The following is a 10,352-nucleotide window of genomic DNA, read 5'->3' as shown; positions in this document are numbered from 1 at the left end:
CATTCTGCCCCTAACATCTGTGTACCCAACATTCTGCCCCTAACACCTGTGTACCCCACATTCTGCCCCTAACATCTGTGTACCCAACATTCTGCACCTAACATCTGTGTACCCCACATTCTGCCCCTAACATCTGTATACCCCACATCCTGCCCCTAACATCTGTGTAACCTTTCATACTGCCCCTAACATTTGTGTAACCTCACATTCTGTCCCTAACATCTGTGTACCCCACATTCTGCCCCTAACATTAACCTCACATTCTGCCCCTAACATCTGTGTAACCTCACATTCTACCCCTAACATCTGTGTAACCCCACATTCTGCCCCTAACATCTGTGTAACCCATGCTCTGCTCCCCAAGATCTGGCAACCCCCACATTAGGCAAAGCAAGTGGGAAAATCAATCCAACTCAACAATACTATGAAAACCTATTGTTTTTTTATTGTGATTTTTTGTGCACGCAGCCCCCTACTAATAAATTTTGGGTCATTTGTTTAAAATTAAGCTTAGCTCTAAAATTAAGCTAAGCTCTAAAATTAAGGTAAATGCTTCTGATACATAAAGGCATAATTCCTATTTAGCAATATTAGGGTGTAGGAGGAGGCAAAGTCTTATTGTTAGTAAGAATCTATCGCACTCATTGTCACTGGGGAGCACAGGTCATGTTGTACCAGCATCAAAGAGAATCTTAAATCACTTCCTTGGAAAACAAACTGCAATTGCAGATCTGCTTGTATGAGACAATCTGAGAATTCACTCCATTCTCACTCATACCCCAAGGACAGATACTTCTGAAGCTACAGTTCTCCAAAAATACAGGACCCCAGGCTCTATCTAGTGCAGGGGGGGGTATTTACATACTCGGTTCTGATTGGCTGAGGGCACTGTGACATCACCGACATGAAGGGGTAGGGGTGTATAGACTGGAGGAGGTATCAGTGTGTTTTGCAGGTAGCTTTGCTTGGGAGTTTCTGGAATGTAGCTGCAGTGAGCATTGTGATTTCTGATCAGTGTTCACCCACACCATGTAAGTAACAGAATATTACTAATACAATCTATGATTTTAGGACATTTACCAAGGCCTATAGAAATATTCTGTTCTGATGCTTGCAAGCTTGTTTGTGTTTTTTGTGCTTTGTGCAGCATAGTAGAGTATTCTTCAATTTTATATCACTAGAAGTTTTCCTTTGTTGTACAGTAACTGTTACAAAATTGCAAAATAAACTGAAAGAAAGCAAAGCACATTGATTTACTTTTATGTCATGACATAGAGCAAGAACAGGCATAACCATAAAGAAATAGAAACAAATCATTGTTTAGATTTTATTGGCATTCACACTTAGAGCTTAGTTCTAATTGGTTACTGAAAGTTTCTGCACTTTTGCTGATTGATACTTAATGAAAAATTTTTAACAATGGATTATAGGTTGGCTTTGGTAACTGATTGTCATCAATCACCTATTGTCCGCCTATCTCAGAGATGGATTGGCTTTGGACTGCCGCTTACAGATTTATTATAAACAGGAGAATACTGGAAACCTTATCATGGCTCTTTAATTTAAAGAGGAACTTTAGAACAAACCTGTACACATGTTTTCTGGCTGATATCTGTCCTTCTAAAAATGATAGTTATTTGGTTATTATGCTGATCTAATTGTGTGACTCATTTCATTGACCTGACATATGTATACAGATCAGCAGATTTGCTTGACTCTGACTTTTCTGATTACATGTTCGTTCAAAATTAATGGCTCAAATTGTATGGTAGGCAGAAACAGACTGGCAACCCCTATTTAATGTACAGCGCCGCGTAATATGTAGGCGCTATATAAATCCTGTTTATTAATAATAATAATAATAATAGTAATATGGATATAGTAATTATATCAGGAGTTCCCTGAAGATTGGAAAGTTATTTATACTATTATATTTTATTATAATATATTACATAATTATATTATTATATTTTTGACTGATTGTTTTAAAGAGACAATTCAGACACCAATGATCGACCTGTTTTAAATTTTAGCTTCAAATTTTGTTTTTTCAGTGAAACTGTTAAAATAAATATTTTCATAACAATGTAGAGAGCCAACAGATTTTTCCTTTATGAAATAATTTTTTGGTCCCTATCCACAATGGGGATGATTGGGATGTACAAGGATTTAGGAAGCTTCCTGAAATTGAAAGACATGGAAAAATTATAATAAACTGTAAACATTTTTCTGCTTTTTTTAAACAATATATGCATTGTACATGGGAGCTGCTTTACGTATGTGTATGGGAGATAGAATTAGCACCAGTCCTTAGCTACTCCAATATGGAACCAGCTAAAATTTATATCCCAGCTGAAGTTTAAAATAGTATGCAAAACTGTTACTTACATACTGTCTTTTTTACTGTTGTATTCTTTTCCTAGCGCACGCACTAAAACTACCTTTGGCAATGTGCATTAGAAAAAGGCAATTATACCTTGTATGAAAGCAGTGGTCTCTCTACAGCGGTCCGACATACCCACTGCTCAGTCACTCCTATAGTTCTGGAATCAGCAGGGGGCGTAAGCAATGGCCTTGATCTACTGCATGTAACCAAAAGTTTTCTGCTTGGGCAAGAATTAGAAAATAAGAAAGACAAAGTCACTTATGACATTGGCCACTTCTAATTTGGACCAGCCTGCAATGATTTAGCAAGTCATTTACATTTTAAATAGTTTATACAGTACATGGTTTATTAGTAAGTAATAACTCTTATGGGAATATATTGGATTTTCCTACAATATACAGAACTAGAAGTTATGTTTTTTGGGACTCAATTTCCAATTCTTATTTTTCCAGTTTCACCATTATTGCAGATGATCAGACCCGATGGACAGAATACTACAGGAAACGTGCCATGCCTAAATGCACAATCTGTGCTATCCACCCAGAACTTGTTAGTGTTCCAGCAGAACTAACACACCTCTCCACATGTAATACTGTAAATTAGGAGAGTCTTCTGGATTTGTATGCCTCTGCCCAAGGACCTATCATGGTTACATCTTCATTTTTGGAATGCTTTGGGAGGAGCCCCCCGCAGCGTCCACCATCCCAATTTTCATATAACCCACCAGTACGCGGAAGGAGATCCACACAAAGAGGTCATTTCAGTCTGCGGTGGCCTTTAGAGCCTGTCCGTTGTTACCCAGAAGTCCAACCCCATGTTTATCATTGTAGGTATTATGCCGAATCCTTGATGGTCTATAGTAGGAAGGCTGTGAGAGAAACAAGGACGATTTCATATCATGGCCTGCATTAGCCTCTACTGTGGAGTAATATGTAAATCAAATGTGTGTGTATGAAAGATATATTTCCCTGACCCAGGCAATGCAAGGACTCCTTCTGTGTTGCACATGGAACAACCAGGCCTTGTAGGGATCCCTAGGAAGTGATAATATTTCCTGGTGTCAGGAGAGCTTGGTGTCCAGGGTGGCTGGATGAACGATGTCAGGAATCACTGTACACATGTCATATTTCTCTCCAGACGAGGCAACAATCATCTGATACATGTACATCGGCCTAACAGAACCAAACTCTGTTATATGCACCTGTCCCCATTCCCTCACGGGGACCACCATCTTCTTTCTTGTTGCAATCTTCAAGGAAGCCAGGATGTGTTAAGTATCTTGTAATCAACTCTGAGCTGCGCATACAAGATGGCTAACATCAGTGACCTCTTCTAGTAAAGGCTGCTGGCCTGGCTGTCATGTTTATCCAATAACTTAGTTACATGGTCATTGAGTCAATTGTCTGGAAGAGATGTGCAGAGCAAGAAATATGACTTTATTTGCTTTTTCTCTTTCCACATGCTTGTTTCATTTAAATGACAGAATAAGTCTTATAGCTAAAGGCAGCTACTATCATTTGCAGTTTGAGCTCAGCAATTTATTATTATACAGTATTTATATATTGCCATCAAATTATGCAGCACTGTCTTTAGTCATGTCACTAGCTGTCCCTCAAAGGAGCTCACGATCCATTGTCCCTACCTCAGTCATATGTCTTTGTTATAATCTATGGTCCGTTTTGGGGAGTAGCCAATTAACTTAATTGCATGTTTTTGGGATGTGGGAGGGCAGAACCTGCAAACTCCATGCAGATAGTGTTCTGGCCAAGATTTGAACCTGGGACCTATCGCTGCAAAGGCCAGAGTGCTAACCTCTGAGCAACCATTGCCCTATTGCAACATACACTGTGCTCATTTTTTTATGAGAAGTGTTACCTAACAGATACTTCATTCTATGACTGGAATATATGTACGTTCAAATAGGTAACATCTTAAAAATATTGAATTAGGTTGGAATGCTGTTCAGAATGGAATTGAGTACATAGTGCCAGCTTTCCAATATACTCTATTATAAAGGAACATTGTATTGTTTGGCAGGTGCAGGCAAGCATACCTAGGTTGATCTCCTTTAGTTCCTATTATGGTATGTTTAGTGAACGTGGTTCCAGGGGGAATCAGGCGGTGCTTTTCTATGCTGTGATTTTCTTAACTAAAATTGTAGCTTCCATTCACCAGTTTAATCTGATAAACCCAACATTAGCTCAGCGTAAGCTTCAGTGTGACTCATTCTACTGCTGTGCAACTCAGTGCTAAAGATGATTTAGGCTGTTTTATAAAGTGTACTCCAATTGGGATTGATAATTATGTCTTTAGATACAAACAGGAAAAATAGCTTTCCAGCTCTGTATCCCATTGTTCAGATCAAAGCATTGCTGTAAAACCACGACTTAAGCCCCGTACAGATGTCAGGAACTGTCGCTGGAATTGTCACTGGAAACGTCTTTCATGATTGCTTCTAGTGAGAGATGAACAAATGATTGCTGTACATGCAGTGGCATTCTGTTCTATGGAGGGTGGAGACTTATATTAAGTGGCAACTTGTTGTTCTTTTGCCCATAGACATGAACAGGGGTTGGTCCTAATTGGTTGTTCATCAATCGGCCTAGGTGGGTTGATATATGACCTCAGGGGACCGCTGTACACAGAATTTGCTCAGGATGAGTATGACTGTTTGTCTTGAGCGACAATCATCTGATGCATAGATTATTATTATTAATATTAACCAGGATTTATATAGAGCCAACATATTACACAGCGCTGTACATTAAATAGGGGTTTTGAATGACAGACAGATACAGTGACACAGGAGGAGGTGAGGACCCTGCCCTGAAGAGCTAGGGAGATTATGAAGCTTTAGTGCCTTATTTCAGTAGTCTGATTATCTGTTTGTGGTGAAGGACTCCCAAATCCTCCCCCCTTTTCCCATACACACTCTTGGATAGTTATTGGTGGTAATGAAAGAAGAGAAAAGGAATAAAAGGAAATCACATGCAGAGAAGGAAGTGCATGTCAAGTGCTCTTTGGCATCTGGTTCTCAGGTTAAGGTAAATTTAAAGAACTTTCTGATTTGAACACAGCTGCAAAATATGCCTTAGTAGCTCACCAAATGTGGAATGGACTTGTTTTTTAAAGCATCTTAAACATTTTACATTTTGTAAGGTAATTTATTTAAATTAGATTAATATATTTTAAAAGTTCTTTACATATTCTGACATTCCTTGCACATTTTATTGTCACAGTTTATTACTAAATCCATACAAACTTATATATCATCCGTGTGTCTTCACCTGGAATTCTGTATTGGGCCACAGAAGTATTCGTGACTAAAGTTGTGAGGCTGTAGACACAGGAGTGCCTGGTCCCTCTCACATACATAAAAGTACTCACAGGGACTGCATAGGAACTATCCACATTTCTAAATGTTCCCAATAACATACCAAACCTTCACATTTGAGTTCCACTTTAAGCCTAAAATTTTTCGGTTCTGATAATCTCCATAAGCTTTTACATGGGTATCCATAAACTGTAATTCATATTCACTAATCCTTTAAATCTTTGGTATGATGTAAAACCTTCTTGATTAGTAGGGGCTCGTATACACACAGGTAATTGGTTTTCATTTAAGTTGCTTCTGGTTTCTTCAACTTGCTTTTGCATTCACAATGACTTGTATGGGGAGTAAGAGCATACACACCTGTGTACATTGTCTTATGTTTCAGTGATTTTATTGAGTAAAGAATTTAAACAATGGAAAAATAAGGGGGTAGGGAACAAAGAATCTGAGGAATCCCATAGGGTACAGGACCAGGGATATAGCAAGGTACAAATGTTATTACAGAGTAATAAGCATTGAATATAAAGTAATACAATCTGATGGAGCATTCACAATCCTCAGAAAGTGTCTTGTTGGGATCTTGTTTCTCTCTGGCTGTGAGTCTGGTAATCGCAATAATTCTGGACTGCAAGACTTTTCCTAATGCACCGATCCTCAACCTATAAATGTTCATAAATGTCATTCTCCTTTCTGCTTAGGTTTTCTGTGTGAGAAATAGTTTTTATAAATTCAACCAGAAGAAGGAGTTATCTTTTGCAATTTATAAGTTTACTTAAAATTATATTACAGGTTGTTGGCAAGTTAGCATGTATGATTCATTCTCATATATTCAGAAATATTATGGTGAAATATTCAAACCTGAATTCCTGTATCCGCTAAATTACTAAATACAGGTAGTCCCCGAGTTAAGAACATCTGACATACGAACGACTCCTAGATACGAATGGGGATTCCCTACTTGCTTGTGTGCAGGACGGAGGACGGAGGCTGGATGGGGGGGAGGGGCGGTTTGCATGACTTGCAGAAGGAATCTTTTGCTAAACACAGCTGAGGTTTTGGTTGATCTTAACAATACCCGACACCACACTGCCATATGTTGAGACAAACATCTTTCCTAAATGCATTTATTAAAATAATGTACCTGTTCCAACTTACATACAAATTCAACAAGAACAAACCTACAGTCCCTATCTCGAATTTAACCCAGAGACTACCTGTATTCATATCACACTCCAATTATTGATTTTCAATAACCCACAAATAATCAAGGAGTGGAGGAGTAAACACCAAGAGGTACCATTAGTATGGCTTTGTTGGCCTTTTTTAGAGTTATTGGAGTCCTCAAAAGTAACCATTCTCCAGCAAAGTGTTGTGTACCATCAGTACTACCTAAAAAATGAATGTACCAGTTCCAAAAGTCTTTACAGAGATGTCTCATTTTGATAATTGTATTCCTTATCTCACATATCAGCCAAAGGAGTAAATTCCCTTGCGTGGCTTTATATTAGCAGAGTTCCATAGCAAGGAAAGCTATAGGGAAGTAAACACTAAAAGGCTTTGTTGGCCTTCTGTAGTCATTAGAGTGTGTAATTACATTTTCAATAGCAAGTGTTACAGACTATCAGTGCTAACCTAAAAATGAATGCTTAAGTATTTGCACTCTTTATAAAGATGTCTCCCCTGTATTCTTCATTTACATTTCAGGAAGCCAAAGGATTTGGATTCCCCTGCTTGGTTTCATATTAGCCATGGCTGGGTTTCATAGCAAGGAAATTTAAGAGATATTAATATTACACAGTATTTATTTAGCACCGACATATTACGCAGCACTGTACAAAGTCCATAGTCATATCACTAACTGTCCCTCAAAGAAACTTATAATCTAATGCCCCTACCATGGTCAAATGTCTTTTACACAGTCTAAGGACAATTTTAGGAAGTTAATTAACCTACCTGCATGTTTTTAGAATGTGGGAGGAAACCGAAGTACCCGGAGGAAACCCACACAAAACCTGCAGACTCCATGCAGATAGTGTTCTGGCTGAGCTTTGGATCTGAGACCTAGTGCTGCAAAGGCCAGAGTCCTAACCACTGAGCCACCATGCTGCCCTCTAGATGTAGGGAAATTGCACAGTTTTCTTGAAATCCAACAAAATCTTCCAGCCCACCTGACTGTTTTCATCTTCAATTAATTCAGGAACTCTGGCCTTTGCAGCGCTGGGTCCCAGGTTCGAATCTAGGCTGGGACACTATCTGTGGGTCATTTGTATGTTTTCCCCATGTTTGCGTGGGTATCCTCCAGGTACTCTGTTTTGCTCCCACAGTTAAAATAATTGCCCTTTCGGTTGCGGTAACAACATATGACTATGGTAGGGAGATTAGATTGTGAGCCCCTTTGAGGGACAGCTAGTGACATGACTATGGACTTTGTAAAGTGCTGCGTAATATACCAGCAGTATATAAATACAAGTTATTCATTTTTAAGAAAGAAGTAATAATATTGATATGTTAATTTTATTGGTCTGATGTGTATAGCCATTATTATAAAATATATGTAATTATACCTAGCTGCAGTAAGTCGATCAGTACATTACTGCCTGCAGCATCTACTGAAGGATATCTTGTCAGCTACACATTTTCAATCTGCTTGAGCTTTTCTTGTGTTCTGGTTTGGCCCCACTCTGGCTGCCTGAGATACTGCGATACGTCACAGTAAAGAAACTAAATACCGGCGCGAAGATAAAATGCTGGAAAAGCAGATTAGGTGATGTTTTGTTTTGTGATAGGAATGATTTTCCAGCCTGTGGCTGAAAGGCATTGTGTTTGGAGCGCCTGGGCCTGCATCGGTACTGGAAAAAGATCACACATACATACTCCCCTATAAGCCTGTTACATGCTCAGCTTAGTCTTCGTTCAGTAGAAGATTTCCTTATGAACAGTAGAGCAAATTGTCTTCTTCACACTTCAAAGTGTAATTCCTCATAGCTATATATTTTGAGAAATGTGATACTATAAGGCAGCACTGTAAGATAATTTGCACCTATTTATTACACGTGTTGCTTCTGTTAGACCTGTGCAAGCTGCTGAGGTATTTGCTGGAAATGTTCATATTTTGTTGGCAGCCATTTTATCTGGCTATAGCTGTCTGCCATTGTCATGGGAACTAAACCCACGATACTCACATATCCCCATTCCCTCGCAAGACGCCGTCGTCTTCTTCTTTCTTCTCATCCTTGTTGTGACCTTTGGTCATCTTGAGTGATCGTTTTTGATTCTTTTTCTGGTATAGAATATATTCGTTACAAGACTAAAATTTTTCCTGAGTTTGATATTAGATATATTTCATACAATTATTGTATGGTAAAGCTGAACTAAACCTGCAGGATTTACCTCTCCCTATTATAGGGTGCTGCTATTTTCCTCTGTTTCTTCTTGATTGGCTATTGACTATCTTGATTGGCCAGGCTGGGATGACATAATTCAATAATTCCAGGCATGTGCAGGGGAAGCCGGGATTGCTGGGTAGCCTGGTATCCTATGCGCAGCTCAGCTTTGTTGACATATACCCAAAGCGATCAGGCAGGTCGGAGGGATTATTGTTCTGATTATTATTCTGCAATAATGCCCTGCCTGATCATGATCAACTTTAACGGCATACAAAAGTCAGAACATGATTGGCTACTTTCCTTGCCGAATAGCACAACACACCAAATATGGTTCTTTAACTTTTATTTTCCATAGTAGATTTAAAGCTGGACCCCAGGCAGATAAAGCACCACTTGAGAGGACCTTGTATTGGCTAGGACTAGTGTAAGCACTGGAATTTGTTTTTTTTTTTGTTTTTGTTTTTTACTTTTGTCTGCTGTACATTTAGACAGGGAAAATAGTGCTAGAATCAGGAGAACACATTCTGCTGGAGTGCACATGTGCTGACACAAGGAGAAAGGAAAATAAAAGATGTCCAATTTGCATCTAGGGGTGTGTCCCTGACCAATCTCTAATGCTTATTTGGAATGTCCATGTAAAAGAAATTAGCTTGATGTAAATTATCCAGTGAATTGGATTTCCTTGCTTTGGAAGTCCCCTAAAGAACATTGATGTGGTTTATAAATACTTTTTTGTTTTTTAGTTTTATAACAGCAGTGTGCCTGTGATAAAGCCATAACACCAATTTAGAACTGGGTCCTGAGTCTCATACATAAATATAAGACATAAGGCACACCATCTTTGAAGATCTTTGAACTAATAAGAGGGAATCTGATTGGTTGCTTGTGCAGAGGATATATTTTTCATGTATTGGATGTGAGTTCTCTAATGCTCAGTTACAGGTATTGATGAGGGACCTACATCATGTTTGAAGTAATGATTCTTCATCAGTCAGGACACTTTACATCAAACGGTTGGGAACTGACAAAGTCTATTAATCTGATTAAAGGCACATCCTATTCTCAGCTTTGTGGTCTGGCCTTGTCAGCGTCATCCATTTTTCATTCAGATTAAAGGAGGATGTTCAATAGGTTAGAGGGTGATATTTCTGCTTCTGTCATCTGTTTCCCCTTGTCACTTGCTGTTACTCTACTTAATGTACTGTACCTTTACATTGCATTGTCTTTAGTACTATATTAACATTTG

General features: G+C 38.7%; 1 protein-coding gene across 5 annotated transcripts in view; it reads left to right on the top strand.

Moving 5' to 3' along the window:
• The window catches only part of DVL1 (dishevelled segment polarity protein 1), a 104,103-nt gene that overhangs the window by 59,963 nt on the left and 33,788 nt on the right, over nt 1-10,352 (top strand). The window lies entirely within an intron of this gene.

This window comes from Pyxicephalus adspersus, chromosome 11 (assembly GCF_032062135.1).
Source record: "Pyxicephalus adspersus chromosome 11, UCB_Pads_2.0, whole genome shotgun sequence".
Lineage (NCBI taxonomy): Eukaryota > Metazoa > Chordata > Amphibia > Anura > Pyxicephalidae > Pyxicephalus > Pyxicephalus adspersus.
This window is presented reverse-complemented; position numbering and strand designations above follow the sequence as displayed.